Below are 19,004 nucleotides of genomic sequence, written 5' to 3' on the forward strand. Positions count from 1 at the left end.
AGCAGCAGTGGCCGCAGTAGCAATCACGGATCCAGCGCGCGATCAATCCATCGATCCAACGATAGGAAGCTTCAGTCAGCGAGTAGCGCGCGCGCGCCCCCTGTTGGGGGTGATCTACGCAAAGCGATATCGATTAATTGTGGTCGCTGCCGAGAGTGTGCGTTCGGCGTTGGCCCGCGGTTACACCCAAGGTACATCACCGCCACCCGATACCTTTGGGGTGGGGAGTAGCTGCTAGCTAGCTGTTAACTGATCAGTCATCGATCAGCGCAACACGCCCGCTTACTCACCCTCTCAAAACCCCATTTGTTGGCCTGAGGCGATTGCTGTGACCGGGGAGCTACCGCTGCTGTTGCCAGGGAGTGATGCTACCGCTGATGGCGAGCGAATGGGTGCAATATGATTTATTAAACCGCGGAGGTTAGATTGACCTACAACACCTCACCGGAACACCGTTCGGTTCGGGACCGTTGCCACAGGGGTCTTACATGTGACTCCGGTACAGTTGCGGGTGTTTTAATCGATGCCGATGGCGTGTCCAATGGAGAAAGGCCGCCCGCAGTACCGAGCACCATCAAACTAAGACGTCTAGCCATAAGCCAATGAATCAACGCGAGCAACGGATCATGGATACGGCTTAAGGGGTTCACGCTGGTTCGAAATATTCCAGCAATGCCAGCGCCACGCAACGCAAGAAGTTATTAAAGTGTGAAACACTTGCACGCTCCAGTTTCGTTGATTTTTGATCACGTGACCGCACGTCACAGTCATCACCAGGCGGTGGTGGTGGTGGTCATGATCGGTCAGCCACGCCATTAGGTTCCCGGCATACCACCCGCGCCTCATTGGTATGCTCGAATCACTTCCTGTTCCGGGGCCGTACGATGGTGTCGTGTCCACGGAATAGAACATCGGCACACGGCAGTAAGCCCAGACCAGGGTTCATGATTCCTTTTAAGGGTCTCTCAAGTCCACGCAACGCGCGACACGAGAAGCACGATCGGCGATGGTCGTTGTTTGTCGCAGATTTCAAGGCGTCCAACTCGTCGCAGTGCGGAGTGATGGCACAGACGCTCTTCAATGTCGTCGCCGTACGAGCAATCGCAAGCAGATGTTTGGTCGGTGCAGGTTTCCAGTTCCGAATGAAGAGTGAGAGTCCTTCAATGGTGGATCCTGCTGGAGATTGGGGGATTGTCCTTGCCCAGTAAGCGTCTCGCAAGATCGTCACTTTGTTGAGGATTGCTTGCAAGAGTTGCCTGTTGGATTGAATGATTGTCAGCTAAAGACTTTTCTGCTTCTTGTTAATAAGGGCTCAAAGATCGTTTGAAATTCGTGTAGTGTATCAATTTGCATACCGTGGCTTTCCTACGCGTTGCGCTCCCTTCACGAACTACGTCGCCCCGGTGGTGCTAAACGGTGACCGTAGACGCAGTGGCTGTTCGTTTGCTTTAGTATTTCTAAGCGTAAAACGATCGCAGGGGCGAATCCAACTCTAGCTACTAATGCCTCCCTTCAGTTACTTGCGCGGTAGGGGGCTTAGTAGCGAGGTCTTTTGTGGTAGGGTGAGAACCGGTTTGTCCAGTCTACGGCGTCTCTAACCCGACCGCACACCGCCGTACTGTCACGATGGATGGGAAACGAACGACGACGATATAGGTGAAACCGTAATTTCTGCCAACCTGTCCGCAGTCGTACACTACCGTCACCGCGCAGTTACTACCGTGTCCACCATCAGCAACACACAACAGCAGCAGCACCAAGAACAAGGAGAGTTAGACACGCAGCACCCGGCGTGAAACCTGACGCGCTGTTGCGCTGTCCGCGATCAATTCGCGCGATGGAGAGAGAGAGAGAGAGAGAAGGGCAAAGTGTGCCGAATCGAAAGAATTCCCAGAAGGTTAGCCCTGTCTGGCTCGGCAAGGGTGCAGTCTCTCCACAGAAGGAAGAGGAGAGCAAGGGGAGGGATGAGGTTCTGTGTATGTTGTCCGCAATGAACCGTGAAAGGTCACCTTAGCTATATATTCTTCCATAAGAGGACACAGACAGAGGGCTACCTGAGAGGCGACCAGGATGGGAATCCTGACTAGACTTAGACACGATCTAGACCTGCGAGAGGAGGAAGGGAGTCTCCCTAGAGCATCGGCAAGATGTCAGAACTTGTCCAACACCGTAAGTAGCTACTTAGAGACCAACCATCTGCAGTATTGAAAGTAAAAGGGAAGAATCATCGCACGTTCGTGCTCACTTACAGACCATTCCTGTTCGATCCACTCCTCTGCTCATGCCTCTCGTTGTGCTGCAACCACCCGGTAGACACACAGCGTGATCGAACCATCGCAAGCTTGTGCAAGTCACCTTTCGAGTCGGCTCGCTTTCGAGTGTGCACCATTCTGTGCCCGGTTCGACCGTTTTGCCGGGAAATGCACATTTGCGCAACGCGCACGGCCAAGCGCGAACGTGGAAACCACATTTCATAATCCGTTCCGTCGTTGCGAACGGTCGTCGATGGGACGGTGCGAAGAAGGGGTGGAAGGATGGGTTCCATACCTGGTGCAGTATCTGACGATGGAGAGGTTAGACGCTACAATTCAACCGCAAACTTAACCTCATCGACTAACGCACCATACACCCTAAACTCGTAAGTTCACCGATGGTGCGACCGTCAACAGAGAGGGGAGTCGTCCTCCTATGAAGGCACCGACCCGGTCGGTCATAAATAATGTTAATTTATTGTGAATAGTAAAATGCACAATTAGTCCGGAGCGGTGAGCGGTCCACTTCACTGGTGGTGCACCGGCACTACTAGTCAGTGGGAAACTACCGGTAAAGATCCGAACCGCTCGCTTCGCTTAACGAGAAGCTTTCCTTCACCTGCCACACACGGAGAGAGGGCGTGTTGTGATGGATCGTAAGTGTTCCACATATTTGCTGCCTTCTACGCCCCTTAGCCCATCTGGTGAACCCCCCATTAGAAGTAATGTGGCCCCCAAAGGAAGGTGGCTGATTGCCGCCCTATACCTTTGGTATATCTTCTCCCTTTTGTAGGAACGCGAGTAAAGCGGATCTCTTGCACGTTCCAATGAGGTTAGATTCATATTTCATTGCATCAAAGCATTGCTCAAACCCTAATCAGTTGCTCAACAGATCTAAGCATCGCTGAAGCTGAACTCATGAGAGAACAATTCTGCTACCCCGAACCATAACATTTCTGACACCGAAGTGACAACTCTGTGACTCACTGCACAGAAGCAGAACCTAATTAAAGAACAATTTCCCCAGTTATACAGCCTACGGCTTGCGTTTGATCAGATCGCCACGATCGCTAACACGAAAGGCAAACAAATTCATGAATAATTATACCCTAGATTTAAGATTTTAACCCAAAAGTCCCAGAAAAAAAGATGAGATCTAGATTCGGCTTTCCCTTCTCGGATTAGTCAGACCCCGTATCTCGTAGATCGCGGACATGTAATGAATCTCGGTCCCCTTTCCAGGAACCATGATCGCAAAGCAGTTCGGGCCAGTACGGGCACCTTATCGCCAGGGAACCAAAACCAAATAATCCAAGGAACTACCCCGATCGTAAATCCAATCTCCTGACGAGGCAAAGACCCGAAGAAGTACACAACACACGAAGAAGATCTTCGTACAGCCGAGGGAAATGATCAGCAGTGCCCACACCTTAGGTTATTTGTTTTTTTTTTTAAGGTAAACGATTGCAGTTGTTCTTATTAACGGCCATGAAACTCATCACTCATATTCCGATCTTGTCTGCAATACAGAAGGGAATTCAAAACACCCGTACACAGCACCGTGGTCGCCGAAAACAGCCAATTCACAGGAACAGTGAAAATTGCCCCAAGCATGGATGCTGTTGCTGCGATTGGATCGATCGATTCAAGATACATGCGCACGATCAGATGCAGCGGAAGCCCGAGAGCAATAAATGGCAACAACAACACAACCACGCTCAGGGCAATTTGATTGCTGCACCGGTAGCACCCGGAGTGAGGATACCGATGAATCGTATACCAAGCTATTAGCACATTCAGTGCACTGTGGCGTGCTTCGGAAAAAGGTTTATGATCGCCAACGGCTCACCGGATGATCTTGAGAAATTCCTCACCTGATGCAATTGTGACGGGATCGTCTCTAGTCAGGAATGGTTCACAAAACCATTCCACAACAGACTCCAGTTAAACATGCTCCTTCTCTTTCTCTCTGCCACACCGCGCAGCCTTCACAATTAAGACTTCCATGCGTGTAGATGCGACACAGCGGGCATCGATTGCATCGCGGAGACGCCGGGGAGACAGGACAGGAAATGAGTAAACCAAAATCGGGCTGCGTGGCCGTCCACCGAAACCGCCTCCGGGCAATTGGACGCGGCTCCGAATGGGTTAGTTAAAATCTAATTACCAAGTGACAGGTTGCGCCGAAGAATCGAACGACGAAGAACCATTGAATGCCCCTGAACCGTCTCCGCCTCCACTGCCTTCCCAACAACTGGCCGATGGCTGGCGTGGCGTGTATGTGACCTTCAAGGAAACAATAGCAACCTCTGACACCTAATCACTGCCGGCTACCATCGTCGTCGTCGACACCTTCTTGGACAGCGCGCCGCGCCACGCACTTTCGGACCCGGGATACTGGCCCCTCTTCGGGTCCTTCCTTGTCGGTCACGGTCGTTATGTTTCGCCTTCCTGAGATTAGTGTTGGATGATATTTCACTTTTGGTATCCCATGCACGGCCAAGATCCGGCCGTCCTCTCGTTCGATATCGGTATCTTTAAATCTCCCACCGCAAACGCAACCAACAGAGAGAAGCCTCGATCGTCACTGGCGTACTGATGGTGCTGGTGCTGCTGTTAGTCCTTCTAGAGCAACCGATTTTTTTGTTTTCAAATTTCTGGTCCACTTCCTTGAATGCCGAAACCTGACCGATCGACCCGATCGATCGATCGATCGACAGTACGAGCGTGCATGCTGGACGAAATGGAATAATCCTTGTCGTCCATAAGCGATCCGAACAATCAGCCATCCGATCTCGGGCACGTTTCCACCATCGAGAACTAGGGCGCGATCGCTGAGCGAAGGTGATCCAAGGATCCAAAAGCTTGTCGAAGCGCCGACATCAGACCGACAGCATGACCGGCCGAAACACTCGGCGGGGAAACAATTAATATGAAAAAGAAAAGAAATAAGTCATCGGATTCCAGTCCGGTGGAACCTACATTTGGACAGCAGACATACGACGGCTGTCCATAAGGGATCACCTTCTTCTCCTCGTCCTCCTTGTCCTTCTGGAATGAGATACGATATGACCTGAATTGATAATTAACGCGCAACCGGCGGCATGGCGGCGCACGACCATAAATTCACGCAAATCCTCACACACAAAAAGACGGGACAAACAGGCGGGGTACGAGAAGTGATTTCGGGTTTGGTGCGTCTAACCTTGAACCAGCGCGTTCCATCGATCAAATACCGTGTGGTCCCCGAGTGGGAGCACGATGAAGGTGGTCTCTGGGTAAGAATTGTTTCATTACCAGGCGATCCAAAGAATGAATGCTCTCCTCTAATGACTGGCCGGATCGGATCGTCACAATTAATGACTTCCAAAACCTATCCTCGTTGCTGCCTCTGATCCTGAGTGTCTCGATCGACTCGTACCTTTGGCGTAATGGGTTATTGATTTTAGCACTTCCAGTGGAGGCTAAAAAAAGACCATCTCGCTCAAACGTGAAACGTTGCAGGAGAGCTGAGTATGAAGCATGATTTACATTTCCAACCCCCTCCCTCCCTTCGCTGGTGCACCAGAAAACGCATGTAAGCGTCAAACGAAGGAGCGAGAGGAGTCATTATTCATTACAACGAAATTGATTCTCTTTTGTTTTGGTATGGGGTGGAAAAATCAATCAACTTACCCAAGGCAATTTATCAACTTTATTCTTGCAGTAAGAGCGCCACTTCCACCCCACGCCAAGACATGCATCTCCCTTGTCCCTTCGGTGTCGATTTCGGTGTGCATACGGCGGTCAACAACCTTGTGACCTTTTGCCGTCCCAGCTCTGGCTAACCACCGAACATCCGATGGCCGACCGCCAAAAACCAACAGAGGTGTGTTGTCCCTCAGAGTTGTTCTCTTTTTCCTCTTTATTTTTTGTGGCTTGACATCAAAAATTACCCCCGGGGGCGGAATGCGGTTCTCATATATTCAGGCGCAGCAAAACATAAAACCGAATGACCGAAATTGCACTTCACGTGCAGCAGCAACATATATATGCGCGATGCACAGTTAATCCTGCGTGGAAGAGCAGAAGGAACGAAGAAATGGGACCCGTGGGTTCTCTTCAGGGAGCCCTACGATACGGCGGCGTGACTTCCGACCTCATGTTGGAGGAAGGACTCTCTTTCGTGACGGCAAAACATCTTCTTTTTTTTCATTTTTTACCTATCTGCTACAAATCACTCCCTGGATCCAAGTAACATACTCGTTTGCATGTTGTGTTTTGCAAGGTCTTATGATTTTGCCCAACGCCGTGATAAAAGACTTTGGAAGGGAATAGCTCGAACTCTTGAACAAGCGTAAACAACTTCCATCAGCAAATGTGCGAAGGGTTACCGATCAGATGCATCGTGAGCCGACCAAGAAGAGGCAGAAAAGAGCCAAAAACTGTGAAGTCGAGTCTTCCACAAGCCACGACGGTAAACACCTTTCTTGTCTTTCATTTTTTAATCCTGTCTTTGTGCAGCTTTTTTGCCAAAGATGCGAGCTCAAAAATGGCTTCAGATGATGAACGCGCTTTCAGGGTTTTCTCGCTCCACCACTCCGCAACGGAAGGCAGATGTCTGCATCGCCAATAAAACCAAAGGAGGCTTGAGCTGAAATTTCTCCAGAACCTTCGGTGTGCTTTGTTTTATGCTTGCGCAGTTAGTGAAACCGTGCCCGAGGGCTTCATTTGGAAGCTATCTCTTGGGGTTTCATTTTTTTTCAGGGCCCGCCCTTGTGCCATTTTGCCATTCAATAAGCAAAACAAAAAACACAGGAAAGGAAACATCTTTTTGCCGATCCAGATCAGGGTGAGTTCGAACGAAAGAGTTCAAGGTTCGTCCGATGATGCTTGGCTTTCTCTTTTCTTGCTGTTCCGCATGAGATGCGCGTCTACTTAGTGAAGAACGTTCAGGGCCACGGGGCGCAAAATGTAGCAGTACGTATGGCATATTTTGCGTAAATGCTATAACGATAACCTTACAGAGAAAATATGTTGGCATACTCACACGGATATATAAATCAATATGTGACGCCATTAACATCCGATGTCGTTCTTGAGGATAATGTTTAAAAAACATTCATTTCTGTTAAAGAGAATGTTCGTTCACTAAAGGTATGAAGAATAACTAACAAAGGATCGAATGTCCTTACCTGATTCAATTATTCGTATTACACTATCGAACTTTGATCTTCAAAAAAAAGGGACACGCACCAACAAACTGTTTCTCACGCGATTACCGACGAAAAACTAATCTTATTTGGGCCAGAAATGACCCCAAGATTACTTCGATTGCTCTTCGTAAAATGAGACTACTGCCTACTATGCGCTATTAACGCAAGAGCTATCAAATTGCCATAAAAAACTTCATGGCTTAGCATGCGCTTATTTTGCGTGGATCGTGAGTTTCATATGTTTGTACTTTCGATTGGAAGTGTGTATTGTGAGCCGAAACAAATAGACCAAAAAACCGTCTATAGGTTTGGTATACACCCAGCCACTAATCATAAATACGACTATGCTAAATATGCTTGCTGACAGCCGAAGAAAGCGTACGCGCCCTTTTTGTGTGTCCTGGGAACCGAAACAAACCACCGAGGCGATGATTGTGATGAGAAACAGACCCCCCTACCCCCTTCCCCGGGGCTCCGCAAAAGGGTGTCGAGCCCGCCAGGCAGCGTCGTCGTCGTCGCCTCCTTCGTTTTCATTGTTTGCCTGCGAGCCACCAGCCAATTGAACTATTTTTCCCGCACTTTTTTCGTTTTACTTTCATTACTTTGCTTTATGCTGTCGATGCTTAAAACTCGTAACAAGAAGCGCGGGGGGGGGGGGGGGAGAATCGGTGCACAAGACTATGCTAATGTATACACAGCGTACCGAGCGACGCCTCACACCCGGATTCGTCGTCGATCGTTTGTTCGCACTGCTGTGTGTGAATATGGCCACCGTTGGGGGAGGGAGGTGCGGCAGTTGGAATGACTTGCGTCTTGTGGCAAACTTCCGCCCCCTACGCCCAGACTGAGTGTGACCGTAGCGAACGCAGCGCAGAATTGGAAACGATAAAAAGTGAAACCTGCGTTCACACATTTCATTAGCCAAATCGTTCCATTGCCGTGCGAAGGCGACCCGGGAGGGAATGAGAGTTTGCTTTGGTTACTTTCAGTCCCATGGCTTCTAGCAAGATCTCCGTATAGTAGTCATTCAGGCATGCTGGCATAAGGTTTGGGAACCATTTTCTTCCTCATGAATAACATGAATGGAAGCACTTTCGTTGATGCATAGTCTCAATTATTGTCACTAGCAGTCAGCCGCACCTGATCGTGCTAACGTTTGGCAAAGGTAAGCTAAAAAGAAGCGTCGATCGATCGAATATTTTGTTGCTCAAAAGTCAAAATTCATCAATTCACCGAGAAAACGCCAACGGAACTAGACGGAAGTGAAACAGGCGCTTATCTAAAGCTTCCCACCGTATTATCACCGGATGGGCTAACACCAAAACCTAACACACTTTGTAAATTACATGACTGGGGCGCGTTCGTTATGCCCAGTTCCGCCGTCTGGCGGTCACATGAAATTTGGGTTTCGTTACCGGAAAGCGCTCTCGAGGGGCGGGGGGGGGGGGGGGCAAAACATATCGAATCCCTCTTTAAACATAGGTTGTTTGGTGTTACTGCACCGAAGGGCGTTCGCTCGATCGACGATACTGAGAGACACCTTTTGCAAAATAGCTTAATTTGCAGGTTATCCCTGCCAATGGCCATGAAACCACACGATGGACCGGCCAACCGGCCGACCGACCGACCGACAGATCGACGGAGCAACGGACAAGGTTAAGCAAAACCCATAATTTGGACGATAACCGCAATCGTGATCTAGGTCAAACGTGTTTTAAAGGAAGGAAGCGATACGGCCCAATGTGTCATTTTACCCTCTCCGTGATCAGCAACAGGCTGACCTTGCGATCATGAAGCCCCGTAGAACAAGGATACGGGAGAAGCCCCCCAAAAAACCAACCGAAGCGAACCCAAGAAGCATGGAACCTTGACCGCACGACGAAATGGCTTACTTTCGCTACGGCTACAGCAAACCGGACACCGACAGGATGCTGCTGCCCGCCACCGCCACACGTCAGTCAACTGACGTGAAGGGAAGATTATTTTTTTAAATAAATTGCTCTCCTCTCATCCGCCTGGTTTGGGGCGAACCGGTGAAGAGTAAAAACGGTCGTGGGTTTTCAAAGAGCTGCGTGGAGAATTCTCCGAAAGATGGTTAATGGGTCAACAAATAGCCTGGGTAACGGTTTCTTGGACCGCCTACCAGGATCCGAGCGCAGGATCCTTTTCCCAGTTTCGTGCGTCGATCCATGATGCTTCGAGTTTGACTTCCAACATACAAGCGATCCTTTTTGCAAACTCTCTATCGAAGCGTTTTTCGATGCAATCCCTTCTCTGGTGTTATCTAACGATGATCGTATTCCACCCAAAATGAATCAAAATGGTTGGTTGCTGGTGCCGGGTTTCAAAAGGAGACCAACAGTTTTACCGTACCATGGACATCCTCCCCTCGGGGACAGTAACATATCATGCGAAAGGACGCGAAACTGGGTCGATCTCGACTGCCGGTCATGAGCGCGCACGTGTGGGCCCTTGTACACCGTTCCTTCCAGCTCTGGGACACACGATACATCAACGTCGGTTCGGGTCGGCTCGGGTATGGACGAACAAATATCACGAATCTGCTCCGCTACACCACCAGAAGGGACCGCGTGGTAGCTTGTACCACCGATCTGTCACCCAATTCCGCCTTCACCGAACCAAGGGTGGACACCGTGGGTGATCAGCTACCCATGCGGAGGAACCACACGATCTCGAACTCCAGCCGATAAAGGAACCTCTCCCCCAGTGCCACACACCACGCTGATCGGTGGTGATCGACTTTCTTCGTCCAATTCGATCGTTAACTGACGGCGAAAGGGAAGGGAACACGCCCTCACCACCATGGACGAAATCATTTATTCAAAAGGGGAACAACCATGTAACACGGAGGCAAAGACAAAGGAACTGAGTAACGATCACCGCCACGTCTTACTTAAATCCTGCTGTTGATCGCGTGAATCGCTTCATGAAACAGATCATGGTCCGATATGGATTTTCTAATAAAATATCAGCGGAGAAAGTACTTAAGTGAACCATTATGGTAAGTGAAATGCATCATGTTTTATGATTCATTCACCTCCTTTTTTATTCAATATCATCTTCGACGAGCTATTAGGACGAACATCACGAGCGGCAGTGAGGCTGCCCTGGGTATGCTCTTGTCGTAACTTTCATTACTTGAACCGATGGTTACACCTGGAGGAAGCTGGAAGGCAACCACATCCAACATACAGCCACACAGACAGACAGCCCACCATCGCCGAAAGGTTTTTTCGGGGTGCAAAATGGAGCAAAATCGCGAAAAAAAAACATCCAGAAACAACCCAGATACGCTCGGAGTTGAACGGTTGAAACGGTTTCGCGACTCCGCGCGAGTGTGATGCATATGGCGGCGGCAGCGCGACTGCCGCCGCCGTCAGATGATCGTGAGGAGCCAGAGTTTACCTAATGACCATAATCATGACCAAAGTCACGCTTTTGGCTTGATGCTTTCCATTCTGCAGCTGCGGAGGAACCGCGGGCGTCTCCACCTTCTCCTCCAGATCCTGCGCTCGCTTCCTCTTCCACCGGCGGACGGCATGTCAGAAAGCGATTCGTTACCCGGGAGCAGCAAACGGGGATCGCGCGCGCAGCGGATCGAGCAGATCGCACTGTGATCATATCCGTTGGTCGACGTCGACGATCGCGATTGCACCGCCGTTTGGGATGCAGCGCGCACCACACATGCATCCGGCGGGGAAAGGCGGGGGGGGGCAAGTCAAAAGGAGCTACAAGGCAATCTGCAAAAACCGCTTACCGACGGACTCCCGGGGGCTCCCCCCTTGGACGCCGTACAAACCACACCACGCCCTGCCGACGGCGCTAGGTGGCGGAATTGAATTTGGAAACGATTTGATCCCTTCCTGCCGGTGGGGGTTCATGCCCCCTCATCGGTTGTGTTCGTGACCCCTCTCGCACCGTCTTCAACCTCGTCGTGCTAAGGTGAAAATTACGATCAATCGATGGTCGCGGTGGCGCGCGGTGGTCCTTTATGATTGCGCGATCGGCACACTGGCCACCAATCGACCCACCAGCCAGCGAGCCAAGCCAGGCTATCCCCGGGAGCGGTACGATCATCGATTGCGCCGGCTGCTATTGGGTGGAGCAGCAACAGTAAGCGATTGGGAAAAGTATAATGCAAAGCGAATCTGGATGACTCTTGAGGGGGGCCGGTCAGAACCAAAGTCAGGCCAGGTCGGGCCAAGCGTCCTTCCCGAGGGTACCCGACAGGCTAATGTGTTAATGATAAGGCAGGTCGTCGTCGTCGATCGGCGGACCGTTTTCTTCCCGCTTAGCCAGCCGCCAACAATTCACGCGCCATTGAGACAGGGCTGTTTGGAACATGGAGCACGATGAGGTGCGCTTGCGAGGCGCAATTTTGCCGTTTCTAGCTGAGCTTTCACAAATGCTGATCATGTGCTGAAACGGTGGTTGTCTACAATCGAAGCATTTTTTTTCGGGAGTTCCATGGAATTACGGAGCTCGCCGGCTAGCGTCTACTTACATCAGGCGACGTTTGTCCATATATTGGTTTGGGAATTGTCAATGAAGCTCACCTGTAACGAAATAAGAAATAAAATCATTAAATAATCCATTTAAGCACTAAAGTAAAATAAACGTGACACATAACGAAACAAAGCAGGACATTGATAGAACAGTTTTTCACTTGGGCTGATTCACTGAGCAGTTTAGTAAATGGAAAAAGTATAAGGCACAGGATATTTAGGTATATTTTTTGTTAAATGTTTGCCATAGAACAGGCAAGTTAAATAAATGGATTATATCGCTTTCTACAAATATGAAACAATATAGGCCTATAAAAAAGCGATTTGCTGCGTAATAAACGCTCAGGTCATCGAGAAGGATACTCAGGACACTCTTCATACATACTGAAAGGATCGTCATTACTTTCTTTCCATAGAAAGAAGCATTCGAATCATTATCAATAACACGGCTAGTGAAATGCAGTTGGTGTGTTTTTTTCCTCTAAAATGTTTATACAAATGAACTTAAAATACGGCATGACCGTCGTAAACACGCAGTGAGATGCATTCTATTCGCGATGAGTTACAACGGAGCTTCCTTCCCTCTCATCAGTTGCGCGTTGCCCCACAATGGCGATGATCGTGCTAATTGCGTTCGCCACATCATTCGCCAACCGTCCGACAGCCACCACACACTCTCACAGAACCCACAGAATGGTAACGACGCCGCCGCCGCCAGGAACCATAAACCAAACTACTTCATTACTGCCACTGGGTGTAGTGGGGGCCAACACCAGATCCCATGCTTCCTGTCTTTTCAGTTCAACACAAACACAGACGGATGCCATTCTCCCGTTCGCCGCCAAACGTCAATTTTTGTGGGTTAATGTATGTTGGACTGATAAAAACCTGCGGAACGCTCTGGTAGGAATGGGACCACCACAAGTGACTTACTGACTGACTGACTGACTGACTGAATGCCCGTGGCGTTTTGACACACATTCTCGTTTACAAACGGGGAGCTGGCTGCACATTCAGAAGCTGCTGCGTTCTGCACCGGTTGCTCTCGGTTAGTGTTGGGTTGTAAATTTGGAATGCAAATCGAAGCGGGTCACCGAGCCGGCATTCTTCAGCTGCACCGCGCTGCCTCCAGCAGATCTCCAACATGAAGCCAGCACCGGTGTGGTACACCAAGTTAAACATGCGAGAGAGAGAGGGAGCAAACGCCTCATCAACGAGACGGAGGCCAGAACACGGGATGGCAAAATACTGATCGATGAGAACGGCACCGATGGTGGCAACGATCGTCCATTGGCTGCACTGCGCGTACTGCGCGCGGACAAGGCCAACGAGGTCACTTTGTCCGAGTCCGAAATTCAATTTTACAACCATTTTAAAATAACTTATTTTACGATCAACCGACCATATGGCATTCCATTAGAAGTAGTATAATCCATTCAGCACGCACGCCCGGCTAACAAGTGAGACACATCGCAATCCGTGGCACTGGGGTAAATCACAGCATCATCTGCGCGCTCGTTGCAACAAACTTTCAACCCCCGCTCGCGGTTGACCTCGGCATCTAATCGACAAGCGCGAACAACAAATCGTGCATGTTTATATGCGACTCTTTGCCATCATCTCGAGGTGCATCGCGGGAATGTCGCGTCAGCGACAGCAATCATAAAAAGAGGCGTGGCACGGCACTTGCCCGGTGACCAAATACGACGAGGGATAAAGAAGTGAATTTTAATTAGAAGTACCAGCAACATACCACCCTGCCAATAAAAACATATTCACCTCGATCACCATCAATTCCCACCCGTTGCGAAGTCATTGCGCACGTTATGCCATCGACAGAAAGAGAGAGAGAGAGAGAGGGCGAGGAGCGTACCATAAAACAGCGGCAGCAACACCCGCGGTTCTTGTGCGTTGCGCGTTGGAGCCGAGCACCAAACTGAGAGAACCATTTTATTGACCGCGCGTACCGATCCTCCCGTTTTGGGGATCGACCGGCGAATGATGCTTGCCAAACTAATTGGCAATCACGCTCCGGGGGGGTGGTGACTCTGCTGCCGGGAGTCCTACCATCTCTACGCTTGACCGAATTCCCTTAAATTCCACTTTATTACCACATACTATACTGTGCTCCCTCTTTTTGGGGTGGACGATGATAAAAGACTAAAAAGATCCAGTCGTCCAGGGATCTTCCTGTAGATCGCCCAGCAGCATGCCCGAAACCGAGCTATGCGACCTGATTTCAAACTGTGGAGCAACATCAACGGATTCTAACGAACTGAAGGTAAACTTCTTCCTGGGGGGAGGGAGAAGATTGCTGGTTGGAATATTAATAGCTTTATGATATGAAGGAAATGTGAACTCTCCTCCGACGCTAATGACAGCAAAGCAAATTGATCACTACGCTACTAATGGCGTTGGGCCACCACTTCCTGGACGCGCTGCTGGTGGACGAACTATAAGCCCCCCCCTCGCGGGTGAAGGTTGACTCCAGTGCACACTCGCCTGCACAGACGTTTGATCAAAGGACCGCTGCGCTGTTGCTGCTACTGATCATAGGACCGCTGCTATTACCACGATCACCCACGAGATCCGATTGATTGGCGGCGCACCGAGGTAAGTAACCTGATCTCTCTAACAGCCGCCTCTCTCTCTGTGGCCCTGGTGGCTACCGGAAATCGGAAGTCGTTGACATCACACACAGGCGCCCGCGCCGCGGTCGCGCTCGCTTCGATATCCGGGCGCGTTGTTGGCGCGTTGTGGTAGAGAAAGCGTCTGGGGGTCTTGTGAAGCAGTGAGTGAGAAGAGGGCATCACCAGACAAGCGCGGTGGTTATGCTACAATTTCTCCCACATCGACGACGACGACGAAGCAGCAGAAGCAGCAGCAGACAACTTTCTAAACCCCCTTCGACGTTGGAAGACGATTGATTCCGCGACAACATCGCATCCGCATCCGTTTTCGCACTTTCTCGTGGCCGCTGCGCCGGAGGAGGTTGAGTAGCAAGCGTCTTTGATCGCTTAAAGGGCGTCACGGTAGACGCTGTGGCTTGTCCGGTCGTTCGCACCATCGCCTCGCGCGGTAGCCGTCTCGATTGCACTTTTATGGTTTGGATAGAAGGTAGCAGCAGCAGCAGCAGCATCAGTACCGCGCGCGTAAGGCAAATGAAAGCAAAACCAACGATCCTCCGTTGTTTGTTGCGGATTAGCGGTTGAGTGATCTTGAGTTCACTTCGATTGCCGGCTCCTGGTGCTCCTGGTCTGCAACGGAAGGGGCGCTGCCGCATTGATGGCACATCAGCATGGCGTGGGACTCGCCATGATGGCCAATGGGCCATGCTATAAACGGCCCCTCCAGGGGGTTCGACTGGACAGTGGCGAAGGCGAAGGAAACGCTATTTACACACCACCTGACCATGCAATTAGAGTTCTTCGCTCGATGCGTGACCGGAGACTGCGGTGCGGCATCCCAACCAGCTTAATGCTGTCAACACGCGCGATGCCTGCACGCGATCAACGATGCCGACGAGACTGGCCATTTTGAGATAATCATAGGCACAAGCAGAGGTAGCACTGGAAGCAGCCCCCGACCAGCAGTAGCAGAAGGAGAAGCAGAGATATAAGTGAAATGGAAATGATTCAATCATTATCCTCCATTCGTTGCTTTGCCTGTACGTGGCCCAGGGAATGAGTCAAGAAGGATTAGTGGAAGCCGAAAACAGAGTGAACGCGGGAGCAATTTGGAATGATCGGATGCTCGAGCTGCACTAACACTGGTCGGTCGCAAACTACCACAGCAACCGAATATATGCTCGTGTCTAAGCGTCGCCAGTGGCCAGTAGCCAACGAAACCAAAATTGACGCTTTCGATTCCTACGCGAAGGGTTCCCAAAAAAGGGAGTTCTCCTCCCCACGCGCTAGTGTCACGCGCAAAGCGTTAAGTCACGAGCCCAGGAGGAGGAGGAGAAGACGACCACACGAAAGTGAAAGTATGAAATGGACGCCTCACGAACCTTCGGGGATGAGCGCGGGCTGTGGCCACTCTTTAGGTGGCTGGCTTTAGCCAAGCGTAACCGATCTGTGGTCAGCTAGCGGCCCTTTCCTCCAGTCTTCCTCTCTCTCTCTCTCTCTCTCTCTCTCTCTCTCTCTCTCTCTCGCTCTCTTTTTCCACTCACAAATATCTCCTTCTTGGTGAGCCTCATTAGTGTGCTACTGGACTGAGCATCGTCGTCGTCGTCGTCGAATATGTGGTCTGTTCCAGCATGTTCCTTTGGCACGCCAAGACCAACGGTTGTGTGTGTGTTGTCACGTGTTGGATGGTATCCAGTTTCGAAAAAGGACAGCAAACCAATGGAAGACAACATCCCCCCCCCCCCCCCCCCCCGTTGTCGTTCGAACGAACGAGTTCAATCTCCCACCAGAGAGGACGGTAAACGCAGATCTGGTTACAAACCCGAATTGGTCGTGCCAAAGGGACAGGACAGACCACTCTAGGCAAGGCAAAAGGCTAGGTGTTCAACGGAGCAGAGGCACCACGCACGCACATCCGTCGAATGCGCTGGCATCGTTATGCACTCTGCGTGCGATCGCGATCGAAACGGACGGAGTTCATAGCCGATGCCAGGCAGGCAATTACAGAGAGGTAGTCGAAAGATTGCCAATTTCGCAGGCGCCATCTGGCAGTATTCCAAGTTTTATGGGTTTTGCGGATAAATATTAACGCTTCATAAAGCAGATAATGTGTTGATTCATTCTTTTCTAAAGCATAAATAAGGACAGTGGATTTGAGCGCATGATTGCCGATCGATGGTAAATCAATTTATTTTGTAGAAAACGATCGACCTCTTATGCATCAAATGTCTTAAAAACCAGCACCATTCGGCGCTATGGATGATGGTGCCATTCCTAACCTTCTCTGCAAGAAAATCTGTCTGAGGGCATCGATGTTGTGATGCAAATGCTCTCTATCTTTCCCATGCTGATTACGCTTCAGTTCCGTTGTTCACACGTAGGTCCGGTTTCTGCACGCAACACGGCTCACGAACCAGGAGTTACACGAGTCAACAGCTTCCTGGAGTACACGGGATCATCAGCCATCAAAAACTAGCTTCGTCTGAGCCCGCACTTCACATCCTACAAATCATCTGCATGATGATCATCTGCATTCATAACCCCCGGGAGGGGGATTATGCTAACAAGCCCTCTCTTTTGATTGCCAGTGGCGTGATACCGGATAATAATGGAAATATAATTGGATTTTTCAGTTTTTACACCTCGCTGGTGGTGGCTCGCAGTTCCCTCCCTTCAACGATTGCCCAACGATTTGCCCTTACCCAAAAATCCAAGCGATCCAAGGCAAAGCACCAAGAGCGGAGAAGAAAGTGAAACAAATCCCCTTTTTCATCAATCGTCGTCGCACAAAGTTTCTCCCTCGAATAAAGCATGCTTGCACCGTTCCTTTTTTGCTCTGCAGACAGAGCGAGAGCAAAAGATGTCGATAGTCGATCACGATCACGTGCGCCTCGCTACCAAACCACACACTACACTCTCGACTTCAATTACGGAAGTGCGCCTTGTGCCCTTGTGTTGTGTTCCGGTTGCTTGCGATGGCCCCATAAACCAAAATGAAACGCACAAATGGGAACTGCTGGTGTTGCCGGTGTTGCTGCACATCCTCGTATGCTGCTACCATCTCGTTCGCAGTCTCGTTCCCGATCTTGATGTGCATTCACGTGGCGGCCAGCCGTCGACACAGAAAAGTGGAGGGATATCGGACCGCATAATACGCTTTCTTCTTCGCTTCGCCCCTACTTAAGACCCTTTCGGGCATCGAGCCAAGCGGAGGGAAGACAAACAAACCAACCGCCGTCGGAAGGAAGCCAACATACCACCAGCACACGGCGATGCTGATGGCGGCATCACTGTCATTGAAAACAATTGCACGCATTAGTGAGCAGGCAGGTTTGTGTAACCCTTCGGCTTCGACTTCGAGAAGGGCACCACTAGGATGGTGGTCACTGGCTGGCTGGGTGGCTGGCTGGATGGATGGGAAAGAAGAGTGTGCGGTGAATGCCCAAAAAAGCTCATAATCCTTCCGTAATTGCGACGGAAGCTGAACGCACAGGGGACGCGCCACCTCGTATGCCGGCTAATTACCCTCGGTTCGGTGGGCACCAGCAGTTCCTGTGGAGGCCACAACCGAAAGTGGTTGTGATCGTCCAAGTGCCATCATGCGCACCATAAAAAAAAAGGGGGTGAATAGGGCGCGCCAGTCCGAGGTCCGAGAGCAGCTCACCTCAAAAACTGTAGCATCGGCGCAACAGGCATCGCATCGCTCGGCAATAGAAACTGGATATCTATTAGCGGATAATTGTTTTTCAAAAATCCGAATCCGCTTAACGGCTTAAGGGCTCTTGCGACCAGCGACAACAGGCATGGATATGTGGAACGAGCTAAAAAAAAAACATAAATTTTAAACACATAAAAAGAAGCCAAAAAAAACTGCGTGTATGTTGCCGCCAGCGGGCAAGCATGAGAGCATGAGCTGATGGCGGATGCTGATGAGCCAAGTTCCCACCGCACCGCAGCGTCACCAAGCAGCGGTGCGCACCGGGCCACTGTGCTTTTGTTGCGCCACCGATGTGTGACGCCGGTAACCTTAACGGTTTCCAACGGCGCCCCTCAACCAGAAGGAGACGACGGAGTACGACGGTAGATCACTCAATTTGTGCGCGGCACGCTCTGGTCTGTTGGATGCTATCGCGGTCCTTCCCATTTTTTTGTTTTTTGTGGTTGCTGTTGCGGCCACTTGCGGTGGGAACGCGAACTTAAGAGCCAAGTACTCGGTTGAACAGACGCCTCAACTCAAACAAGAGCCGCTCGATCGGTGAGGTGATGAGCTTTTAATTAACCCTCGGTTGGGCACCCGGCGTTTACCCCTTCGTTGGGCACCCGGGTACCCGGGTACCCCACTTATGTGCATTGCATTGTTATGTTCTTGTATCATCGTTTGTATCACTTTTATGATAAAAATGC

At 50.4% G+C, this 19,004-nt stretch overlaps 1 protein-coding gene across 9 annotated transcripts in view; it reads right to left on the reverse strand.

Moving 5' to 3' along the window:
* The window catches only part of LOC126573058 (CCR4-NOT transcription complex subunit 6-like), a 105,928-nt gene that overhangs the window by 49,670 nt on the left and 37,254 nt on the right, over positions 1 to 19,004 (reverse strand). For 2 of the 9 annotated variants that reach the window (XM_050232861.1, XM_050232859.1), the window contains exons 1-2: positions 7,427 to 7,500; positions 7,282 to 7,359 (exon numbers count right to left, since the gene is read on the reverse strand). The exons of the other annotated variants lie outside the window; for them this stretch is intronic. The gene's annotated coding sequence lies outside the window, so the exon portion shown is untranslated. Of the gene's footprint in view, positions 1 to 7,281; positions 7,360 to 7,426; positions 7,501 to 19,004 lie in introns of those variants that run through there. 9 annotated transcript variants of the gene reach the window in all.

Source organism: Anopheles aquasalis, chromosome 2, assembly GCF_943734665.1.
Source record: "Anopheles aquasalis chromosome 2, idAnoAquaMG_Q_19, whole genome shotgun sequence".
In the NCBI taxonomy this organism is placed as follows: Eukaryota; Metazoa; Arthropoda; class Insecta; order Diptera; family Culicidae; genus Anopheles; species Anopheles aquasalis.